This window comes from Aquarana catesbeiana, linkage group LG05, assembly GCF_042186555.1.
Source record: "Aquarana catesbeiana isolate 2022-GZ linkage group LG05, ASM4218655v1, whole genome shotgun sequence".
NCBI classification, from domain to species: domain Eukaryota; kingdom Metazoa; phylum Chordata; class Amphibia; order Anura; family Ranidae; genus Aquarana; species Aquarana catesbeiana.
This window is the reverse complement of record NC_133328.1, coordinates 234434956-234451771: the sequence shown is the minus strand read 5'-3', so window position 1 is coordinate 234451771 and position 16816 is coordinate 234434956. Positions and strand designations below refer to the sequence as shown.

At 42.3% G+C, this 16816-nt stretch overlaps 1 long non-coding RNA gene across 1 annotated transcript in view; it reads left to right on the top strand.

Moving 5' to 3' along the window:
• Positions 1-11616, top strand: part of LOC141144688 (uncharacterized) — a 116109-nt gene extending 104493 nt beyond the window's left edge. The window contains exons 3-4 of the long non-coding RNA XR_012244439.1: positions 317-371; positions 11401-11616. This is a non-coding gene — a long non-coding RNA (uncharacterized lncRNA). The remainder of the gene's footprint in view (positions 1-316; positions 372-11400) is intronic.
• Positions 11617-16816: the final 5200 nt, after the last annotated feature.

The following is a 16816-nucleotide window of genomic DNA, read 5'->3' as shown; positions in this document are numbered from 1 at the left end:
TGGATCAACTGTGGGTGTAGGATTGTGTATATGGGATTGTATGATTTTTTTTTTTAACTGGATAGACTTGTGTCTTTTTTGTCAACCTGACTAACTATGTACTATTTTAATTCAAAAGGATAAGATATTTTGTTAAATAAAAGCTCTTTAATTAGCTAAAAACATTGCTGTACATTTTAGGTACTTCCCAGAGAAGTATATAAAGGGTGAGCTATTCTGCAAGGATCGCATAGGGTCTGCATTTATTGATTTTAAATGTATAAATATATGTAATTGATATTAATGCTCAAATTAAAGTTTTTTTTTTTTTTTTCAGGAATAACCGTGTTTAGCAAGCCATATCAAGACACCATGATGGATGAAGATAAGATGTGAGTACTGCTAAACTTACTGCACCAATCTTACTATATAGTGTTTACAAATGCAATGAGTACAATTTGATATAGCAAATGACCGTGTGTGGTACAATATGTGACAAATGACCGACCACTAATGGGATCTACATCTACACTAATTTATTTACAGAAAGCTAAATATGAATTTTTAGAAACTTAAGCACTTGCTATTTTAACCTTTCTGCTGCCAGCCCCTGTGCTCCGCTTTTAAACTCAGGTGACCAGACCATATATTTTCTTAAAACACATGACCAGAAGAATAAAATGAAGGTGCTATTCATTTTTAAGGCCCTGTGATATTTGTTTATCAAAACAATATTTTTTCTAAAAATACACTAAAATCTTTATTAGCAGATACCAATACAGCAATTGTTACAAAATCCCTGCTAAATTCCTACTAAATATAAAAGTGTAACCTAAATAACAAATATGTGTAAATTTTAAATTGCGCTTTTTTTCCGAAATGCTGAAAATTGATCTTAAGCAAAACTGTAAATAACCATATTTCTCTAACAATCTGGAGGTTCTCATTTTTTACTTAAAATACCCTGAAAACCATATATTTTCTGAAAGTACATGACCAGTAGACTAAAAAGAAGGCACTGCTGATTTTTTTATACTCCACAATAGCTGCGCAAATTGCTATTTCTCCCCCCAAAAAAACACTAAAATCCTCATTTGCACACATAAACACAGCACAACCTACTAAATTCCTACTAAATTCTTTCTAGAAGGATTAATTCACATGGAATGTACTAAAGCGTATGTCCATACAGGGCCATATAAAGGGCCGTTTTCACCCATATGGGGATGAACAGGCGTATGTGGCATCCATGTGCAGGCAGTCCTATTCATGTCAATTGAGAAGCAGTTGCTGCAAGGACAGATCCGATATCTGTGCAGGTGTAGATGCATGGCCCCAAACACATAGACAGTGTGAGTTCAGGGACATGCACCAACACGGAACATGTGAACGAGGCCTTAGGCATTATTTAGACTTGTGGTTGGGGGATGGCAAAAATGTGTGGTTGAGCTGTGCTTCTGCCACCCGGCAACTATCCTCCCTTAAGGTGCAATAGGCAGTGAACGTGGGTGTTTACATGAAAGAAAAAGGAGGCTTTGGCATCCTTGGATAAAACAACAGTTCCTGTCAAACTTCAATGACTCTGTCCTGTTGCCATGGTAACAGATTAAATGACTTACAGAGACACCCATTCTAAGGCTTCAAAGAGAACTAAAAAGAATAATAAACTGACGAGCGGGACAACCTTGTGGACCATACCTCTACCTTTCAACCCTTTTTCTTCTTTCTCTTTCCTTTTCTCCACCTTACGATTAAAGCTCATTATCAGAATTTATTTGACCTATATACACTCTACTTGTAAACAATATGTATAGTAGGTATAAATCATTTAAATACCTACAAAAGTAACTAAGGAAATGATATATATCTTTAATTTAGGTTTACGTGAACCCAATGTTTAATATTTGAAATTTCATGATATTTACCTATATAAACCCCACTGTAAAACAATGAGCTTACTTTATAGATCCTTGTAAACTTACTTTATGTATCTTTATAACATTGTATACTCAATAAACTTCTTTTGACAAGGAAAGAAAAAGGAGGGAAAAGAGGCGCCTCTTATATATATATATAATTTTGGGCATGGATATCAAGGGGAGAGGTAATAAAGTTATTGAGGCGAGGACGGTGCATATGCATGCATACCTCTGCACACAGTCTTGTACATAAAAATCCTTGTACATAAAAGACACGATTAATAAATTATTAATTATACACGATATGCGCATACTATTTACACATATTTAATAATCTTGTCTTTTATGTACAATAATTTTTATATACAAGACTGTGTGCAGAGGTATGCATGCATATGCACTTCCTTGCCTCAATAAATTTATTACCCCTCCCCTCGATATCCATGCCCAAAATTATATACATATGTACAAAATTCATCATATACACATATTTGTCTTACACATTAAATAAGAACACTTTATATTTCATTTAATTATTATTTAATATTTTTACTATTTTCCAATCATTTTAATTTATTTCTTTACACTAGCTAGATGCATCTGCACACAGTCCTTTCCATATGCTGTTTTAATCTATACCTTTTATGTCCCCACTATAATACCTGTGATCAAGTGTATTTAAAATACATTAATATTCATGTATGTTATAACCATAAGCATTCTCTTTGTATGTCCCGTCCCTCCGCCTTTTAGCTTTGTTCCTATTCTGATGTGCTATCCAATCACGGCTCATCTGATTTTAACCACTCCCCCTCCCCGCCCCTATATATTATAATTTGGCTAAGCTACTGTCCTATAGCTTGAAAAAGGAGCGCGGCTGTTTATGTCATCAACAGCCTGCACGCTCGTGAAACGCGCCGCAGTATGGTGACGTCATTCTCCCCCGCCCAGACACTTCCCTGCGTTCCAAGCCTCATGGTGAGGAAAGACTCCATGTCGGTCGGCCGAGCACCATCCAGCGGTGCCTGAAGCACAGGACACTTACCCAGCTGAGAGACTCCAACACACCTGGCTGAATACCATCTAGCTGCACACGAGAAGCACCACAGGATGCACACAGATGGGCTAAAGGGATCGACTCCATTAAGGACAGCCCCAAGTTTTTGAGATATTATTTCATACCTTCTTTTAATTACAGAAATGTGAGTGCATTATAAGGAAATGTTATTGTATATTAAACTTGTTAAAAATCTGCACCCAGAGGCGCCTCTTTTCCCTCTTTTTTCTTTCCAGTTTTTGGGAACATGGTCTCTGTTCCTCTGCGATGGCAGCCCTGTGAGTGGATTACCCCCATCGTTTCCCTCCCCCTCTCCCCCCCCTTTCTCCTCAAACTATTATAGAGACTCTGGACTTTGTGACTGCAACCCAGCACTAAATATTCACAGAATATATACTGTCTTAGAAATGTTGTGCCTCTTACTTGTATAATCGTGGGTGTTTACATGCTGCTGCCGTGATGCTTCTCTTTGCGCCTGTGGAAAAGTTAACCGGACTTGTAGCAATGCAGCCCATCAAGCACTACACTTTCAAGTGAATGGGGAAGCACTGCAAATGCCCCAGAACTGCAAATTTGTCAAAAAAAATTAGGTTAAAAGAGGTGGTGAGGATGCATCACATCGCTTCCTCACTGCCTGTCAGTAGCCTCTGGAGCATGATTGAAATGGGGATCGAACTTCAGAGGCAAGGGAGATTTTGGCGCATGTCTAAATCTACCCTTACTATGTTTTTTTTTTATTTCAACATTAGTATTTTATTGAAGTTTTTCATGAAGAACGTAAAATACAGACATACAGATAAACAATGTAAGTTGTTTATCGTGCCATGGAATAGATTTACAGAAATCAACTTATTAAATGAAATTGACAACTCCCTTAGAAGGAAGTATAACATTCAAATTACAACATATTACACTATTTACACTATAGCCGCGTACACACGATTGGATTTTCAGACGGGGAATGTTCGATGTGAGCTTGTTGTCAGAAAGTCCGACTGTGTGTATGCTCCATCGAATATTTGTTGTCGGAATTTCCGCCCACAAATGTTTGAGAGCAGGTTCTCAAATTTTCAGCCAACTTCACTTTGTTGTCGGAAAGTCTGATCATGTGTACACAAGTCCTCGCACCAAAGTCCACATATGCTCGGAATCAAGTATGAGCCAGAAGCGCTCGGTCTTGTAAAACTAGCATTCGTAATAGAGATAGCACATCCGTCACACTGCAAATTTTCTTAAATCTTTTAATGCAGCACATTCTCTTCTTCTTTTAGAATGCTAGAATAATGAAGTTGGGAGCAGCAGCAGATGACATATATGTCCTGAGGCTGTGGTCTTACAACAGCCTGCATCTTTTGCCAGACCACACCAAACTCAGGCCATCACTCTCAACACTTCCTTACATGCTTCCTTCCAGGCTGCTGTGGTGGATTGGGTGGCTGTGGTGGTGTTTCTGGAGGTGGTGGTGGTGTTGCTGGAGGTGGTGGTGGTGTTGCTGGAGGTGGTGGAGGAGTATGGTCCAACTCACACACGTGGCTTTTAATTGTGAGTTGGACCCTCATCCCCTTGTTTAGGGCCTGAAGAATTATCTCCTCACAGATGAGGCGTTGGCCCTCCTCCATTCGTTCCAGTTTACTGGCTGTCAGACAGCCATACGACTCAGGGCCACCAGAGTTCGTTGTTAGTACCGCAGTAGCCTGGCGAATTAAAGTAGTCGCTGACTCTTCCAGGTTCCTCGCCTTCCTGGTCCTTTTGGTTGGGAGGCGGAGGGGACGAACCTAAGATTCAGTCAGGGTGCTTGCCAAGGCTTCCTTCTGGCTGAGACTTTCCTTTTTATGAAAAAGGTACATAGTTTTAGGTTTTTGGTCATCAATCACACTCAATTTTAAGCTCATGACTGTTGCAAATTGAATGTGAACAAATAGAAAAGACTATCATTCTGACCCCTAGCATTTTTCATTCTTGTTCCAATCATTTTTGGCTACTATTGTCTATTGATATGTAAACCACTTTGGTAAATCAGAAATTAGTTATTAATAATAGCATCTAGTTAACATCATTAAATTGTTGTCCAAAAATATGTTGAACAATGCTATACCTGGCTCAAGCTGGGCTCCTCCACATCTTCCTGGGTGGAAGGCCCAAGTTGGACATCTGAAGCATCATCTGATGTTGAAGGAAGTGTGGAAGGAAGGGTTGAGAGCGATGGCCTGGGTTCACTCTGGTCTGACAAAAAACACAGTCTGTCGTAGTACCGCAGCCTAGGTACATAAACGTCATCTGCTGCTGCTCCTGATCTCATGGAATCCTGGACCTTCTTGCGCTCCCTATTATATGTGCTCCTCAGGCCACCAAATTTGGCCTTCAAATAGGTGATGTCTGCCACAGGAGTCACAGGCTTCACCAATTCCAACAGTTGCTCCAGCGCTGCCTTCCTCTTTAGCTTGTTGGAGTAGTCACTGTTTTTGACTTGCCAGAGACATGGCAGCTCCCTGTACCTGTCTATGAAGTTTTTCAGGAAGTCTGGGTCTGTAAATGTATCCATTTTTTCTGCAAGACACAACACAAGACAATCCATAATGTCAGGCTAAACTCTCCTAATCTTGTCTCAATATAGGCCTCAATCTATAAGCAGTATAGGCCACTAACCCCTGATGCCCCAAGTTAAAATTGTACCTTCGTTTGCGCGATCGGCGCTTACGCTACTCCATCCTCCGCTCACAGATGGTACGTATGACACATGCGTGTTATGCTTTTTATACACTGCGCATGCAGAACAGATACAAACCCACAAGCACAAACTGAAAAGCAGAAACGAACTGAAAAAGCACGAGGCTGAAAAGCGCGAATCGTCTCTCACCAAACTTCTACTAACACGAGATAAACACGAGATTATTATTATTATTATACAGGATTTATATAGCGCCGACAGTTTACGCAGCGCTTTACAGCATTAGGGCAGACAGTACAAGTACAATACAATTCAATACAGGAGGAATCAGAGGGCCCTGCTCGTTAGAGCTTGCAATCTAGGAGGGAGGGTCAAGTTATGCAAAAGGGTAATAGCTGTGGGGGATGAGCTAATGGAGAAAATAGTGCAGTTGTTAGATGGAGGCAGGATAAGCTTCTCTGAAGAGGAAAGTTTTCAGGGATCGCCTAAAAGTGGATAAATTTGGAGACAGTCTGACAGATTGGGGTAGGGAATTCCAGAGGATGGGCGAGGCTCGGGAGAAGTCCTGGAGGCGGATATGGGAGGAGGTGATGAGGGAGCTAGACAGCAGGAGATCTTGGGAGGAACGGAGATGGCGATTAGGTTGGTATTTTGAGACTAGGTTAGTGATGTAGCTGGGGGCACAGTTGTGGATGGCTTTGTAACTTATTGTTAGTATTTTGAAGTTAATTCGTTGGGCGAGTGGTAGCCAATGGAGGGATTGGCAGGGAGGGGTAGCAGACACTGAGCGGTTTGTAAGGTGGATGAGTCTGGCAGCCGCATTCATGATGGACTGAAGGGGGGATAGTCTATTTAAAGGTAAGCCAATGAAGAGTGAGTTGCAGTAGATTAGCAGAAGGAGCCCAAAGGGTGGCACACTGGCTATTGAACTTCCTTTTTATAGTCCCGTCCTGCGTGTTATACGTCACCGCGTTCTCATGTGTGGAATTTTGGGGCAACATTTGTGTGACCGTGTGTATGCAAGACAAATTTGAGCCAACATCCTTTGGTAAAAAATCCACGGTTTTGTTGTCGGAAAATCTGATTGTGTGTACACGACATATGAATTAGTCTTAGAGATCGGAATCTAGGTGGCGAGCAGTGTCTCTTCCCTCCAGGCACCCCGTGTGGGAGCAAACTGTTCGTTAGGGGGAAACCTGCACGCCCCTTCCTTATTTTGGTAGTTTACGATAGGAGGTTTGAAGCATTGTAAAGGTGATCAGCATACTTGTTTTTATTATGGTGTTCCCTGTGATCGTATCCATTAAACGTGGTGTGCTTATGGAAATCATGACTTTTAATTGCAAAAATTGTATCCATAAATGCTTGGGGATTATGTTAGTTATGTTGTCTTGAGCCAAGTTCAACCATGGTTGCCAAAGGGTTAATGTCTTATTGTAAGTACCTCTACTGGAGGCCATCAGAATTTCGTAAGTGGAATGCACGTTCACTAGTTCTAGTGTATTTTTGACAGTAGGGGCTATATTAGATTTTCACAACTTGGTTAGGTTTAGTTTCGCTGATAGAAAGATGTGGTTTGTAACCATTCTGAGTGGATGTGGGATATTTCTGATCGTGATGTGTAGTAGGGTTAATTCTGGGGACCTTACTATGTTTTTTTATATTTTTATTTTTTACAATTTTATTTAGATAAACTTTTGTTTTTTAATATTTTTTACATATATATTTTTTTGGGGGGGGTTAGAGAGTCATCATCTAAACAGACCCCTAATGTCTCTTTTTTGAGACAGAGAAAGGAAGAAATGTTGATGAACGAATAGGAGTCTGTGTAGAGGCTACTTTCATTCACAAACTGAAGCATGGTAAATGCCATTTACTATGCTTCAGTGATGCTGGAACACGGAAGTGATAATTAGTTAGTTTTCTTTCATTCATGAAAGAAAGGGGGCTGTTAAACACAAGTTTAACAACCCCCCTCCAGCTCTCCATTCTGACACCAATCTTAAGGCCCAGCTGCAGCCAGTGAGAGGGTGTGGAGGGAATCCGCCCAGCAGAGCTGCATGGGGATCCACAAGGGATCGTGGGAGGGGGGGACACACTGGAGGGGGATGTCCTAATAAGGGGAGGGATTATTTGATAATTTTTACATTGCAAATGCAATTGTCAGTGGGAGAGGCAGCGAGGGGGTGCCGGCACAGGGAATTAGATCTGCAGGGGAGTGGAGCGGTGGGCCGGTTGCTAGATCTGAGAATCGGTGCTGGGGAGGATTGGTAGCAGAGGAAGGGGACAGTAGGGGAGATAGGCATTTGGCATTTTAGAGATCAGTCCAGCAGGGGATGTGGAGAGGCAGAGAAGCAGTTGGGGGGGGCATTTAGGTGAATGGCTCTGATCAGCTCCTCAACTCACAGACCATAAAATCCTGCACAGTATAAAGAACAATATACAGCCTATTGTATTCAAATAGGTTGACTCCCTCTAGATGGAGTCCAATGCAATTTAGGCAGATGAGGGGAAAAAGATGGTAATAAAAGGGTAAAGGATATTCATTGGAATCCAGATATCTTCAGCTAGCCTCTTTGTGTTGCATCTAAAATAATCCTTGATGACAGGGTGTAGCAAATTTGACTTTGTTTATCCTTTGTGGTATGCCAATTTCTTTCTTTTATAATCCTAATGATGTTATCCAAGATAGCTGCTAGTATCAATAATGTGAACTGGGCATAGATGTCTGCTTTCAGTGTTCATTATAACACAAAACCTAACTACTGTGCGACTACAAGTACCGCCAGCTGAACTGTTGTGAATGATGTCTGAAAGCAGTGTCTTTTACTATAACATGGGCTATGCCCACTCACCTCTCTGGAACGCAGATGAAGTTGGCAACCATGCAGATGATGAGAAGACTTTAACAGGAACTCTCTCTCTGTATCCTGGCTCTGGGTAATGGCGCCCACTGGGATCTGAACTGCAGGCATCACTGGATGACCCGGAACACCCTCGGGTCCACTACAAGGAAGAAGCGATGCTGTCCGCAGAGATCCCTCTGGGTATAGCTGTCCGGCTCCCTGCTGTGTAAGCCGCAAATCATCAACTCTCCGTCACACAGACCTCCTATTGGCAGAGTCAAACGCCATCCAGACAGGTTGATCTAGGCTGCGCCAGCCCCTTTTATATCCTTTCCCAGCAATCCCTTCTGTCCACACAGCATTCTGTTAATTGTAGTTCAGATCAGTCCTGCTGGCAGAGTCACTTCAGCATTCTGAACTACACATCCCATGATGCTTTGCTCTAAACCCTATCACAAGGAAAGGGAAATTCACACATAGAATCCAGCAAACACTAGAGGGAGCCAACCCCACATTAACAACACAGAAAATGTCTCTGGATTTTAGGCATAATAGCAAGCCCTGTCTACATAGACAAGGAATTCAAATTTATATTCAACATCTCAAGTGAAGCACTTTCACAGATTAACAGGGTAAGCGCAGACAGAAGCTCGATATGGCCTAAAATTCTCACAATAAAGCAAACTATATGGCTGTTTTGATGTAAGGATACCAGCCCATAGATCTGTGTAGACTATACTAATAAATTATCATCTTAATAAACTGTAACAATATAATGTTTCAAATGGCTATTCCATTTATCATTAAAAAGCAGTCTTTAAAACAAGGGACTTTGCTTAGATCAAGGCCGCTTTCACATGACTATTTTGATTAGGTCCACCTGTCAGTTTTTCAGGCGGTCCATTCACCCCTATTGACTGGTGGGTGTAAAAGGACTTGTGTCATTTACACCTGCCTACCCTCAATCTGAGACGGTCCACCAAAAAAAAAAAAAAAAATAAGGGAATCCATCCTCCACTGTCTGAGTGGATCGGATCGAAGTGCAGACTGTTGTATATGGACATCAGAGTCCATTTTCACCCAGCCACCCATAGAGCAGAGCAGAGCAGACTCTGTCTGTGTCCACACTGCAGAAACTGAGCAGACATGCTTTATCTGCCCTGATCTGCTCTGATTAGCAGGAGATCAGCGGATAGATCCTCTGTTTGTCAAAATGGAGTCTGCCCCATGTGAAAGGAGCTGAAGTTAATGTCCTCTACTGCAAGCAAGAGAAAAAAATTCCCTATCTACCCCCCCCCCCCTTAGCGATCAGCCTGCAACATTGTAATTTTGTAAAGCATAACAAGGTGAGGCACTTCAACAAGGATTTGTTAGAGTGCAGAAAATAAATGATAACTCTAAATGTTGCCTAAACAAAGATGGTTCTAGTGAGAAAGCAAATGAAATGGTCAATAGAGTTTTGTAATCTCTGTATGAGGTAAAACTTACTTAAGGTGGAACTTTAGTCAGACATTTAAGTCCTGCTAAATCATGTCAGGCTGGCCCCTTTTGCGAGTATAGCTATCTAAAACATAAAAAATAAGTTTATACAGTTTAAAATCCAGTAATACATTGTCTTACCCTGATCTGCACATGCTCAGTTGCTCTCTGTTTTTAGGCACTGCTGAATTTGTAGAGGCAGACCTGCTGACAGCCTTAAAGCTGAACTAAACTCTCCTATCTGTTTGATCTGCAGTTGCCATGGTGCTGTATATGTGATCAATTATGACACCTGCCATTTCATTGTTTGACAGTTTGGCTAAGGAAGCAAAAGTAACAGTATTGTTTTTTGAAACCATTAAATCAATGAGTTTAGTTCCGCTGTATGATGTACTACTACTGTTCAGGGGCTCTTCAACAAAATGGCAGCTTCCAGCAAGAAGAAACAGGAGCAATATTGGAGGCAATTTACAGCACACACTAATTTTGGTAGCATAATTATTAATGTGGAATGTGTGTTCCTTGCTAAAGAACACATATAGTTGGCAAGAAGAGGTACTTTGGGATTGATTTACTGAAACTGGGAAGGAAAAAATCTGGTGCAGCTGTGCATGGTAGCCAATCAGCTTCTCACTTCAGATTGTATAATTAAGCTTTGACAAAAATAACTGGAAGCTGATTAGTTTCTTTGCAGAGCTGCACAAGATTTTACACTCTCCAGTTTTACTAGATCAACCCCTTTGTCGCATCCATATGTCAGTTATGGTTAAATATAATTTGATACATAGGGTAATGAATAAGTTTGTCTCCTTTCTTTCCACTGCTTTCCTTATTCTTCATCCACTGTCATTTTTTCATGTTCTGCTATTTTCATTCTACCAATGTTTTTTTTCTATATATTTTATAGTTCATCTGCACAATATAAGTACTATTCTTTTATCATATTCACAATTGGAGACTGTAGGGTCAATTTATTAAAGGCAAATAAGCTGTTTACTTTGCAAAGGAAGTTGCCACAGTGCTTAGTGAATGAGGTGAATCGCTGATGACTTCCATTATCCAATATTGTACAAGCAAAAATGCTGTTTTTTTTTTTATTTTCCTTGTTGTAATTGTGTATTATATGCAAAGTGAAATTTCACCACATTCACTAATCTCAGGGGCTAATTCGCTTACAAAGTGTAACTTCCATTGCAAAATGAACAGCCTTCTTGCCTTTATGAAATTAAACTCTTTCTCTATAAATAACAAATGTTGTGGAAGACAGTCACTGCTCTGCTCTTCTGTAGACCATCAGTATGGTAAGCATTTACCACCTTGTTGCAAGTAAATAGTTGCTATTCCGTAGTTTCAAAACCTCTGGCAGAGCTGCACACTAAATCTACATTTATTAGCTTACTCTAAGAATATTGCTTTTTGTATTTTAAGAAATGTTTCCATTTTTCTCTTCAGCTTGGAAAATGTTCGACAATGTGGAGTAGCGTTCTGCATAACATTAGGATTTTCTATACTGACTGCCTCTATTGGGAGCGGCATTGTGAAAGACTACCAATCAGGAGCAAAATATTTACAGCACATCAGTGGACTGGATTATAAAATCTTCTGGATTTCCCATTTCACATATAATATGGTTGGTCTTATAATTTAACTGTAAAAGGGTATTTCAGTTTGGTCACATAAAGATTTATACTTAACCTGGCTGTTTGCAGCTACAATAATGTACAGACCTGAACTAAGTATACAGCCAGAACTCCTGGGCTGCCTGAATGTTCTGGGCCAGGTTCTCAGAATGTATTGACCCAGTAAAATGGAAAACTACATATTTCTCCAATGACAGTTTAATTTTAAGTGGTATTAAACTCAAAAACAAAAATGTAATACAGGCAGTCCCCGACTTACGAACACCCAAGTTACGAACAACTCCTACTTACGAACGGCCTCAAATGCCCGCCACTTGTGCTACACGCGGGTCCCGAATACCTTTCGAACACTTCTGAACATATCCCACATCCATGCACAGGCGGCAGTTACACTTACGAACGCAGTGTTCCAACTGAAAGTTACACTTACAAATGCAGTATTGCAACTTACGAACAACTTCGACTTACGAACAAACCTATAGTCCCTATTGTGTTCGTAACTCAGGGACTGCCTGTATATTGCAGCTTAATGAATATATAAACCCAACATTTCATACTCCTGATATGTGCCTGCTGTACCATGTACTTGTATAAAAAAGTGTCCTGCTATCTTTGTATTGCTTCCTTTGTGTTACATTCCTGGTGTTCCTGTCAGTCTCTGCTTTCCTATTAAAAACTGACCACATTAAGCGGGAGAACACATTGTGGTCAGTTTTCTAGCAGTGCTGGGAACTGAGCCTGCTCTCCTCCAATGATCACACTTGTCCTGAAACCCCCCCCATCCTTGCACAGCCATGCACCGGGAAGCTCAGTGTAGTGCTGCTTCTTCTCCACCAGCTCTTATGCAGCTGAGAACAGAAGGAATAGGGTCACTTATAAAAAAGAGAAAAAAGGTATTTATGAACAGTTTTTTTTGTATATATCTATACACAAGTTTTGCCTTTCATTTCTATTTTAACCTGAATGGGTTGTATTACAAGGTAAGGTGAGGTGTGGTGACTGCATTTGTTTAGTTTTTAGGCTTTTTTTCTGTATTTCAACTGCTGATTCAGCCAGTAACCCAGTTCCTGTCCTGGATGTCTGCGTTCTGGATTAAGTAGTAAAACTGACACCTTTGGAAAACAGCATTGTCGGAATAGGCAGAGGGCAGCGTTCAAACAGCTAATTTACTGTAGATGTGCTTGACGAACAAATTGAAGGCATTAACATTTGTTCTACCCTTAAAGTGTTACTAAATCCAAAATCTGCATTCAATATATCTGGTCTCCCACAGTACACATAACATGGAAATTCAATTATTTTAGTAAATGTAAACTGATAAATACCTTTTTCTCAATAGCAGTATATATCAGCCTTGTGACTTCTATCAGTTCCTAGTAAAAGTTATAGAAGAAGTTTTCATGCTCCCCTGATCCTCTGTCTGGACATGTCTGGACAGTGATGATTGGCCCTGTGCTGACCACACACACCCTCCCAAAAAAACCAAAAAAAACCTCTCTAGCAATACACACCAAACTGAGCATGTGCAGCCTGTCCCTGGCTCTGTAAATATCAGGTTATTTTTTGAGACAGTGGAAGAAGAGCAGGATCAGAGAGATGGGATCAAACCACTTTAAATGCAATGCAATGGATTAACCCCTTAGGTTCCACAGTGAGTATAACAAACATGCTTTACTGCATATACAGACAGAATTTACTGGTGTGGGTTTAGTAACACTTTAAGCATGAAGGTGTTAATATAAATAGAAAAGGTGGTAGTGACTGCTGTTTTGTGAGATGTAAGTGCAAAGACTTTGTTTATGAGGAGTGTAATAGCTCTGAGACATTACAAATGTGGTTACATATAGGTGTTTTTTTTTGCTAAGAGTTTGTCACAGATCCTTCAGTATTAATAAATACTCTGCTCCTCATACAAATATAAGGGGTTGCACATTACAATAGAGTGGCAATAATGTGAGATTTTATTCTCCCTAAAACTGAGAAATATCTATGAATGAAATAGGATCTATGAATGGAGGATAGGCAGATAATAGGTCTGCCCCCTCCATTCATATATTATCTTTTATTCATAGAAGCTATAGTAGGGTTTCTATGAATGGAGCGGCTGGGCAGAAAGGAGGAAACATTGTTGGGCACTCTTGATGGTTGCCTATGATGGCCCTTATTAAACCCACTGCACTGGAAGATTATGGTGGCGCAGGTGGGGGTCATGGACAGAGGAGGTTTTACCTCACTCACTGTAAGTTATGTTCCTTGTGCTGAGCTTTGTGTTTTTTTATTTTGGCTGAACTTAGGCTTTATAGATGCAGCAATATGCAAGAAGCAGACTTACTGAAGTTAGCTACAGACCGATTATGTTTATTCACTCAAGACAAAAAGAGTTGGTATAGTGCAGTATAACTTGCTATACTATGCACTCTATCAATTTATAGCCAAACTGAATTGTCCACGGATAATAACCACCAAAAGTTAGCCTGCTCATACATGTACTAAGCTTAAAAAGGCATAGACACTTATGCATTTAAATGTAGTTATTTTTTTCATCATTCTTTAATGTAAAATAATTTAAAAAATCCATGAAAGCCATATGTGAGCATATTTTTATGTATGTGTATGCATACAAACTATGTCAGCATTAATATTAAAAAGAACTCCAATTAATTTAATTATTTAAGATTAAAGGAATGAAAAATTATGAAATAGCTCACATTGCTCCCTGATTCATTTTTGAATATTTTAATTGACATCGGTGAGTTGCCACATCTATTTTTTTTTATCCACTAGTTTCTATGATTAAAATATAACATATAGTGAAAGGTTAAAGGAACCTTAAAATATTGTATATACAGTGTGTGTGTATGTATATATATATATATATATATATATATATATATATATATATATATATATATATATATACAGGGCTCAAAATTTCAAGTCCTGAGCTACTAGCCAGGACTCAAGGGTTACTCGCCACCAGTTGCCCCACCTGTTCCCATTGCAGCCATGTGTCCCCAATGCAGTTATGTGTCCCCAATGCAGCTATGTGTCCCCAGTGCAGCCTGTGCCCGCCAATGCAACCTGTGCCGGCCAGTGCAGCCTGTGTCCCTAATGCAGCTTTGTGTCCCCAATGCAGCTCTGTGTCCCCATTGCAGCTCGTGTCCCCAATGCAGCCATGTGTCCCCAATGCAGCCTGTGCCCGCCAATGCAACCTGTGCCCGCCAGTGCAGCCTGTATCCCCAATGCAGATCTGTGTCCCCAATGCAGCTCTGTGTCCCCAATGCAGCTCTGTGTCCCCAATGCAGCCCTATGTTCCCAATTCAGCTCTGTGTCTCCAATTCAGCTCTGTGTCCCCAATGCAGCTCTGTGTCCCCATTGCAGCCTGTGTCCCCAATGCAGGTCTGTGCCCCCAATGCAGCCATGTGTCCCCAAAGCAGCCTACCTGTGTAAGGGAAGGGAGAGGAGAGCCACTGCCGCCTGGTTGATCAGAGCGCGGGGAATATAACAGCTTTAATTTCAATAGCTGTGTGTTCCCCGCCGCGCGCCGTCATATACAGCCCCTCCCCTTTGTCCGGGCACTTTGATAGACAGATCACCCGTCCAATCCTGGGACAGGTGATTCGTCTATGAAAGTGCCCGGACAAGGAGGATCCTTTATAACAGCGGGTGTCGCAAGGTGTGCAGAGGTGAAGGCACTGATCACCAGTGCTGTGTTTTGGCCTAGGCCAACAAGGCCCAGGCCTAGGGCGGCACTTTGTGGGGGGCGGCAAAAAGCCGCCCCCCCCCACAAAAATGGCACCCGCTCTCCTCCCACACAGCAGGGCACATCAAGAGAGTACAGCTTGGGAGTGCAGTGGCCTCGCGGCTGCAGATGGGGCCAGGAAGCAGTTAAATCAGGAGCTGTCAAGCCGCCCCTGTAAAGCTGTGATTCTCTCTATCTGATGTGGCCAATCATGGGGAGGGAAACAGCAGGGAGGAAGCTGGGCGGCGGCATGACAAAATCAATTAGAGCCGCTCTCTCTCTTTCTTCTCTCTTCTCTGTTCAGCTGACAGAAAGGGGAGGGGGGGGGCGAGCGGGGAAGTTCCCTGGTAAATGGAGCAGCTGTGACAGGGAGAGGAGAGATGCAGGCTGTCTGTGTATCTCCCCCGCTCGCCCCCCTCCTCTTTCTGTCAGCCGAAGAGAGAAGAGAGAGCGGCTCTAATTGGTTTCACCATGCCGCTGCCCAGCTTCCTGACCGCTGTTTCCCTCCCCATAATTGGCCACAGCAGAGGGCCAATCAGAAGACTCTGGGGGCATCATTGGAAGAGTAATCCCTGAAGAATGGCGGCCCCTGTGTGTCCACAGATATCATGCTACAGCCCCCAGCTGTAGAGAGTACTGTGCTGGGGGAAGCCAGATAGGGAGCCACGCTGTACCCTTACCACCAGAGCCACACTGTACCTGCACCACCAGAGCCACGCTGTACCTGCACCACCAGAAAGCCATGCTGTACCCGCACCACCAGAGCCACGCTGTACCCGCACCACCAGAGCCACCCTGTACCCGCACCACCAGAAAGCCACGCTGTACCCGCATCACCAGAAAGCCACGCTGTACCCGCACCACCAGAACCACGCTGTACCCGCACCACCAGAAAGCCATGCTGTATCCGCACCACCAGAGCCACGCTGTACCCACACCACCAGAGCCACCAGAGAAAGATGAAGCCACTGCCAGGGTAGAGATGCTACACTACTGACTAGAGTTGGCCTGGGCAACCCAGAGTGAGCGAACGTCCAGCCGGAGGGATCACTGTTTCACCGGGTCTGGTAAGAGAGCCTGTTGGCCATTATCCATTACTGTTCCCAGGAACTGAGCCATTAGGAAGTACCTAACCTGATATCCTCTAGACCAACCCTAGTGACGCCACTGTCCCAGAGCCCACAACAAGTTACGGCACTGAGTTTCGGTAACTGGCCAGACAGGGATGCGCCAGCGTGGACACCCAGGACATCTGCCGCCTGGAGTCCCACAAGCGGCGATGGGCTTTCCGTAGCAGCCGACACCTCTCTCCCCACTGTCAGCCACACACACTCAATACACAGCCAGGAGGAGGAGGAGCCATAGAGGAGGGACACGACGTCAGTGCAAGAGCCACCAAAAGCACCCAGCACATATCCCCTTACCCCACAAATGAAAAGATGCTGTATCGCTCACTGTCCTCCTCCCGCGGCGTCCCTTTGTCCTC